This window comes from Arachis ipaensis, chromosome B10 (genome assembly GCF_000816755.2).
Source record: "Arachis ipaensis cultivar K30076 chromosome B10, Araip1.1, whole genome shotgun sequence".
NCBI classification, from domain to species: Eukaryota; Viridiplantae; Streptophyta; class Magnoliopsida; order Fabales; family Fabaceae; genus Arachis; species Arachis ipaensis.
Window position 1 is genome coordinate 116,414,159 of NC_029794.2, and position 9,272 is coordinate 116,423,430.

Here is a 9,272-nt window from a genome sequence, read left to right on the forward strand (position 1 = left end):
CTACTAATCTTGGATTGCTTATTGCTCTTCCAAGAAACAAGATTGTCTCCGAAGTAGATGCAGTAACCTGTGATGGACCACTTATCATCAATATCACCTGCCCAATCTGCATCAGAAAAGGCCATTAAACTAAAGTTAGAGCTTTAATGAAAAATAACTCCATGATCTAAGGTTCCTTCAAGTATCTAAGTATCCATTTGACTGCCTTCTAGTGATGCAATCTTGGATCATGCATGAATTGGGACACCTTAGTCACAGAATATGCTAGATCAGGTTTAATTATTATAAGATATTAAAGTGCACCTACAATAGATCTATATAGTTTTGGATTTTCAAAATGGTCAGACTCATGAGCACTCAATTTTAGATTAGATACCATTGGTGTAAGCATAGCATGACAATCAGACATGTTAGCACGACTTAGAACATCAACAGCATATTTACGTTGATTTAACAACAGATATGTATTAGAAACATAATGAGCTTCAAGTCCCAGAAAATAGTGAAAACGATCCAAGTCTTTAAGAGGAAAAATATTGTTAAGATCTGTAATTAATTTGTTAATTTTAACACTATTATTGCCTATTACAATAATGTCATCAACATAAATAAGGAGAAAGATAACAGAATTATTATTTTGTTTAACAAATAGTGAGTGATCAGATGTAGTGTGCTTAAACCCAATCTGCATTAAGGTATGATTTAAAGTATTGAACCAGGTTCGTGGCGCCTGTTTGAGGCCATAATTGCCCTTGTGTAATTTGTACACAAATCCATTGGAGTAACCCTGAGGCCGAGACATGTAAACTTGTTCTTCTAGCTTTCCATTAAGGAAAGCATTGTCAAAGTCAAACTGCCTCAGTGGCCAACTAAGAGACAAAGTAATACTAATAACAATTCTGACTATACTAGGACGAATTATAAACTGAAAACATGTCCATAATCAATTCCTTCTTTTTGATGGTACCCTTGTGTTACTAAACGAGCTTTAAATTGAAGGATATTGTCCTGGGGGATTTCTTTTGATTAGGAAAACCCAACAAGATCCAACTATAGTAGAATTGGGAGGAGGGACAGCTAAGTCCCATGTGTGACATCTCAGTAAGGCTCTCTAATCAATATCCATCGCTTGTTTCTAGTAAGGACACTAAAGAGCTTGATGAATATTTTTTGGGATATTGTGAACAAGGTCTTATGTGGTTTGAATTTTGGTGCTAAGAGCAGTTGTGTTAAGCAGTTTTGATTTCAATCTAGTAGTCATACTGTGAGTATTAGCAGTAGTATTTGTGACAGAATTAGTAGGCAAAGCATTATTAACAGTTTCAAAAATAGAAATATCTGAAGATGGATTAGTATCTTGTGTAGGAGCAGCAAGAGGAGAATCATTATCAAAAATATGAATAGAACTATTCACAATAGTAGGAACATCAAAAGTAAAGACAGGAGGAGGATTACTTGGAGCCATATTAGAATTTACCTTTATTTCAAACATGTGAATAAGGGAATAATTTTTCATCAAACTGAACATGCCTAGACATGTAAACTCTACCTTTTTTATTCATGCACTTGTATCCTTCCAACTGTGAATCATATCCCAAAAAAAGGCATAGTTCTGACTTATAATCAAATTTAATTTTGTCAAAAGGTCACAAATAAGGATAATAGCCACAACAAAAAATTTTAAAAATAGAGTAATCAGGAGGTTTATTGCATAATGTTTCATAGAATGATATGTTATGAAGAACATTAGTAGGAACTCTATTTATCATAAACACAACTTTATATTGAGATTTGGTATGATCAGAGGAAGATCATGCACTAGACTTGATTATGTAGAACTAGAACAGACAGAAATGGAACCCTAGACTTGTAGAGAAGACTAATATCATTATTGATTAATAGTGTGTCATTCTTTTACAATGAGCAGGCCCCAAATATATATAGCACACAAAAAAGAGAAAAAATAAAATAAATCTCTAGTCTAAAGAGTACCAATTAGAAACCATCAAACTAACTACTCTTAACAAGTGGAATAGATTGAGGTAGTCTTAATTCCATTAAAAGTTAACAGATGGATACAAGCTCAGCAAGTACGAGTGCCAATGCCCTGTACCCTGCCTCAGTACTTGAATGACTTATCTTTGTTTGTTTACCACAATTTCATGACACTAGGTTGTTGCCTAGATAAACACAATAACCACTCACAGATTTTTGAACATATAAATCTGCTCCCTAATCAACATCTGCAAAGGCCAATAAACAAAAATCAGTATATTTTGTAAAGATTAAACCATGACTTACCATACCTTAGATGTAATGCAAGATTTGTTTAACTGAGTTCTAATGCTCTAGTGTTGGACAATGCATATATTGAGAGAGTCTATTTACAGAGAAAGCTAAATCGAGACGAGTAATCATGAGGTATTGGAGAGCTCCTAACATTGATCGGTATTGCTTTGGATCCTGAAAGGGTTCAGACCCCTTGTTTGGTTAATTTTTGAGAAGAAAATATTGGAGCTGGCATAGGTTTGGAGGAGTCCATAGATGTCTTTTTAAGTAAGTGAAGTGCATACTTTTTTTGACTTAAATGAACGTGAGCTGAAGCTGTATAAGTCACTTCAAGATCAAGAAAGTAGTTAAAACGACCAAGATTCTTTAGGGAAAAAATATTACTCAAGGAAGAAATAAATTTGTCAATTCCAGACTCGTTACTCCCTGTTACAAGAATATCATTTACATAAGTTAGGAGATAAAGAACATATGTGAAAGTTCATTTCACAAATATAGATACATCAGACTTAGTATTAACAAACCCAAACTATTTAAGGGTTGCTGTGAGTGTATGAAATCAGGCACATGGTGCCTGTTTTAGTCCATATATTACCTTATGTAATTTAGATACATGATCTAGATTTGTGGTTGTAAAGTCAGGAGGTTGCAACATATATATTTTCTTCTAAAACTCCATTTAAAAAAGCATTATCAAAATCATATTGATGCATAGACTAGCCATATGTTAAGGCAATAGTAATGATAATTCTTATTGTATTCGGTCTTATAACAGGACTATAAACCTGATCGAAATCCACTCCTTCGGTTTGGTGGAGCCCTTTGACGACTAGTCTCGCTTTATATTGAACAATGTCTTATTTGGAGTTGCATTTGATCGCAACAACCCACTTACAACCTACAATGGTAACATGAGAAGGAGGTCAGATAGTAGTCCAAATTTTACTTTTTATGAGAGCATCAAATTCAAATTTCATTGCCTTTTTTCAATACAAGGAGGTTAGTAGGCTCAGTAGTGGTGGGAGGTTTTTGTAACAAAAGTACAATTTCAATGCCTCTAATAGGAATTAGAGAAGAGGAGGCATGAGGAGTAGTTGTGGAGTTTGAGGGAGCATTAGTATGAAAGAGAGTTGGATATAGGAGGATAAGGTGTAGATGTTATAGAAGATGTTGTAGGTGTAAGAGGTAGTGTGACTTGAAGTGGAAGGACCGGGTTCGGGTGTTAAGGAATTAGGAGAACTGGTAGAAGAAAAAGATCCTGTTTGTAAAATAAGCATAGTAGCAATAGTAGTAGTATCACTAGAATTAAGGTTAGTAATATGAGTATTAGTGAAAGATTAAAACATAGAATGATATGAAAATTTATATTCATATAAAAGAACATGATGAGAGATATACACACGTTCTTCCTTAGACAAACACTTATAACTTTTATGCTGAGTATCATAACCTAAGAATAAGCAAATATCAAATTTATAGTCTAGTTTATGTTTGTTATAGGATCTTAAGAGAGAAAAACATGCACACCCGAAGACTTTGAACATACTATAATCTGGTTTATCGTGAAACAACATTTCAAAAGGTGTTTGGTTTTGTAAAACTGGTGTAGAAAGATGATTAATGATGTAAACGGCAGTGATAAAAGAATCATCCCAAAAATGCACAGGTAGAGGCTGTGGCAAGTGTAACAACCAAATTTTGGTAAATAGACTTTTATGGTTGTTTTTTTTTTAAAATTATCTTTCAAAATTCCAAACCACGGCCCAATAAGAAATAATGAGGCAGGCCCAAGGATTAAAAAAAGAAACGAAAATTAAATAGAAAAAGAGATTTATGAGGTCAAACTAGGCTTTATAAGGGTAATTAATCCTTTTAAGTCAAATTTGACTATGGATATTAAATACTATCTTACCATTGACTTAGTTACCACACCAAAAATTTTTTAGCCGAAAAAACACTTTTAGTGACGATTTTGTGCGCGCCGAGAAAAACTCTAGTAACCAAAAATCTCAGAACCAGTGGTAAAAGTAATTTTCATCCAAGTAAATGTATCTCTAGATTTATATTAGCCATCCCTTTATGATTTACCTCTTTAAGAATAAATATTATCCACTAATTATTTTACCGCCCGGTAAAAGTTATCCGAACCGAGTTTCTGCCTAGTATTCCGCAAACGACTCCTAAAGGCTCTGGATCCTCTTGTTTGCTACCCAAGTAACTTGGCTCCCCTCTCTCAGCCTTTGGGCCGAGGTTATCTCAACCTCTCACCCCTCTCTGCTATGTTTTTAACCACGAGTAATTAACCGCGGTTAACTGCAGATAAACACATCATTATGACGCTGAATGTGTTTCTTCGAAATCACGCCCCTTTTCTCTTATATCCTCTCTAATTTTTTCAGCCCTCTTTTACCACATTTAATTAGGTTAGACTTTAGATATTATTTAAGAAAATTACAAGGCAAAAATTCAATAACATTTTACCATTAAAGAGAGAGATAAAAATCGTGAGTGAGAGAGGAGAAACAGAGGAACTTCTGCACCTAACCTGCATTCTCAACCCCCTATCTCACTATTTATACACTATTCTTCAAGTGTTCTTCAAGGACTCAAATCATACAAGCACAAACACTTGTCCGTTTTCGCTAATACTTGCGTTTATACCGAAATTTGCTAGGTAAACTCTTGTTCTTTCTCCTTTTCTTTTCTATTTTTTAAAATAGTAGCCATGATGAATTTTTACTCTCTTCCATGTATAGAGAACTCCTCTTGGAGCACCCATGGAGTACGCCTAAGGAGTTAGGGAGTTTCGAGCTCAAAGTGGTTGAATTTCAACATTTTGGGACACTTTAGGCCAAAAAAATAAAACTCACCACCATCAGCTATGTTTCTGCCCTTGTGTGCATGTTTTCTAGTGCGAAAAAGGTTTAATAACTGAATTACATAAGAGGTAATGGTTGGAATTAGTTAGAGTATGTTTGTACTTGTTTTCGGTGCTTATATGAGCCACTTTGTGGTAAATTTGTGCTTGTTTTGAAATTCTGAAAATGCTGTGAGTTAAGACATGCATCATACTCGGTTACTGTATTTCTTTGCATGTGTCTACTTACTTGTATATGTGATTGTTATACTGATTTATATACTTGTGATTGCATTTGTTTGTATGATTGATTACTGTTGTAACCTTATAAACGATTAGACTTAGGCTTAGTTCGGTAAAGTTTTTACTTTTCAAAAGTAGCTTATAAAAGCTAATTTTTAAAAGATGGCTTTTTAAAAGTTGTAGCATTTATGTTTGGTAAATTAAATTAAAAATAGCTTTCAATAAACACAAGCAACAACAATTGTGTTTGGTAAAATAGCTTTTAAAATTTAAAAATACTATAATAGACATAAATGCAAGCATTAAATTTGAAAATTAGTTAACATATGAGGTTATATTAGAATTTTAAATTTTGAAAAGCACAAGCTAACTTTAAAAAAGCTCTATCTTAGGTGCTTTCAAAAGTATCCCGATCTTTTAAAAGCTACAAGAACAAGCACATGGTCTTTTTGATTTATCAAACACAAAATAAGGAGCTTGAGCTTTTAAAAAGCACAAGCACCTCTTCAAAAAGTTTTACCAAACCAAGTCTTAGGCTGTGGACCCCCTTAGGTTTTTTGTATAGTACCCTATTGGGAACCTTAGGTTCTCACCCCCTTTTTCCCATTCCGCAGATGGGGACCGATGTGAGCTTCTTTGAGTATCCGACATACGGCAACTATGTGGATCCCGCAACAGGGAGCGCGGTGTTTTAGGATTGTCCGCATACATGCACCTACTATCTTCCTGACCATCCTCTCTCTCACCCTCTGCTCAGCCAAGAGTTTGACCCTAACATGCCCTATGATACACTGCTATCTGAACTTCACCCCAGCAGAGGTCAGTATCCTTTTCCGCCTTACCCTCTGAACATGGAAGAGCCAATATCAGAGTCCCTGATCGTTGATATATCCAAGTATCCACCATGGTTCAACCCCGAAGAGGATCAAGTGGTTCCTGATATACCTATGCCCGACGCTCCACCACTATTTCCTGTAGCTGAGCCAGGATTCGATGGTCTAGGGATTCCCGAAAGTTCTAGTTCCGCACCTTCAATAGAGTATAGCTCAGAGGCGTGGATCGATCAGATGATGGCAGATCTATACTCTAGTTCTTTTGAGATAGGGGAGGAGGACTCCACAGAAGATGCGAGTAGCAGCAACATCCCGGGCACGTCAGAGTGATTCCTTGCTTCAGCATATTGTGTCAGCTTTCAGATATCCAGTATCAGCAGTAGTAGTAGTAATGGTAGTAGTCTTACTAGTAGTGGTCCTTGCCCTCACTCTTGATAGTCTTTTTAGAGAGCTAGCTCTTTTGTATTTATTTAACAAGTAGATCGAGTCTCAAACTAGGGTGGCTCTTGTGAGCCAGGACGTGTAAGCATTAAAATAAAGTATGTACATATTATAATAAGTAACTAAGTATGAACTTGGGTCTTGTAATGAATTAAGCCTGTGGGCGTTTCATGTATGATATGATTTTGCTTTGGTATATTTTTCCGTTTCTTGTATTAACTGCTTGACTTACAATTATTCCAATATGTGCGACTAGATATACGATTCTCAATTAGCGCTATAGGCTCATTTATATACACTTAATATATGGTCTAAAGTCTCTAAAATCAGCTAAATAATAGCGTTTGGCTGCTAGTCTTGGTCATAACGGACTAAAAATTGGGTCATTACAACAAGTAAACTAAGACCAACTTCAGTGATACGCCTATGTTTGCGTTCCACAGTTTTCTGCTATTCATATGTATATGGCATGAAAGGCAATGATGAATTTCATGGGAATATAAAAAAAAACACAATTATTAGAGAAAAATTCTTTTTTATTATTAGACTATAACTAGTATTTTTACCCGTAATAACATTACGAAAATATACATTTTTTAAAATTACAGTCCACTTTGTTCTGACAGTATAGATTATGTATAGTACAAAAGATTTATAAAATCAAACTATTTTTGCAAAAAAAAGTCATAGGTTGACAAAAGTCTCTGACTAAGAAGACCAAGGTATCTATAGATAAAAAATCAAATAATAACATTTTTAGTTATTATTTTTATATAAAAATGTCTAATTTTTTATTAACAATTAATTTTAACATTCGTTATCTAAAATTTAAATTATAACATTAGTATTCTCTTCAAATTATATGTAATAAATATTTCAAAAGAAGAGAAATAAAAATATAGATTAGAAAGATAAGTGGTGAATATTTAAAACTAAAAAAATATGTATATAATAATAATAATAATAATTATTATTATTATTATTATTATTATTATTATTATTATTATTATTATTATTATTATTATTATTATTATTATTATTATTATTATTATTATTATTATTATTATTATTATTATTATTATTATTATTTAAATTATATTATTTTGTTAATTTTGTTTTTTGTAGAATAGAAAGGTAGAAAAAATAGAGAATGAAAAAAAAGAGAGAGAAAGATAAAGATGAAGAATGAGAGTGAGAATGATAGTTTGTTAATTTTGGAAGAAAAAATTTTATTTTAATTGTAATAAAAAATATCGGATTACATATTTTGATTTGACAAAATTACTAATATAAACTATAAATTATATATAGAGTAAAAATGGTCGAGAGAAATAGAAAAATGGGGAGAGGTAGATGAGAGAATTTAGGAAGGGAGTTTATCGATTTTGGAAAAAAATATTTTCGCTCAATTTTAATAAGAGAGTGTCGTGTGACACGTTTGATTATTAATTAGATAGTAATATATGATACACAATATAGGTATATTTCAATTTCAATTTTGATATTTTAATTTTAATTTTAATGCAATTAAAGAATGTCATGTTGCACATAAATTAGTCATTTATATTAATAATGATATATAAAATAGATAGAGTGGTTGAAGGAATAAGAGAGATAGAGAAAGGAAGAGAGAGAATGGGAGAACTCTTTAATTTTGGAGGGAAAGATTTGATTTCAATTGTAATGAGGGAGTGACATGTGGCACAATTTGGTTATAAAATTAATATGGAGGAGGAAAAACTCTTTAATTTTGGAGAGAAATATTTAATTTCAATTGCAATGAGGGAGTGACATGTGACACATTTTGGTTATAAAATTAATATAGAGGAGGAAAGAATTCCTTAATTTTAAAGAGAAAAATTTAATTTCAATTACAATGAGAGAATGACATGTGGCACATTTTGATTGTAAAATTAAAAATATATAATAGATACTTTAATAAAGTGACCTGTTTATTTTTTAATAAAGAGCTTAAAATTCTGAAAAGCAATAAAAACTTAAGATCTGTTAGTTAATAAATATAAGCAAGTAAATTTTCTAGAGTAAATAAGAGGAGGACCCCAAATATCAACATACACAAACACTAAAAGTGCATTATAATTAGATTTGGAGGTAGTAAAAGGTTGTTGATGCATTTTAACCAAAAAACTTTGAAATCCTTTTATGTGTCAACGCGACTTGAGAGTCCCCCATCTATTTGTTAGTGGAGGATGATGCAGCTTATTATGCGGTGAGAGCGGTGAGAGTTGCTACCAATTCGTTGTGAGGGCTAACTAACTTTCTGTAACTAATAAACTATATAAACTATATGGTCTTACAAGCATATATAGATCAACACATTGAATTTGGAAGATAATAATTAATCATTAATAATGAGTTAGAATGATATTTCTGTAAAATATACATCCTTAACAATACTATTCACTAATAGCAAAGAATGTCTACTTGACACGCTAATTTCTTTGTTAAAGAATAAAATTGAGTGAAAAAAATTCATTAAATTTATAAAGAATATGTGTATGTATATGATTTTTTTAGTAATTCTTTTCTATTAATAAAAGAAACAATCTTCACTTTTTATTGAAAGATATAATGCACCAAATTATTAT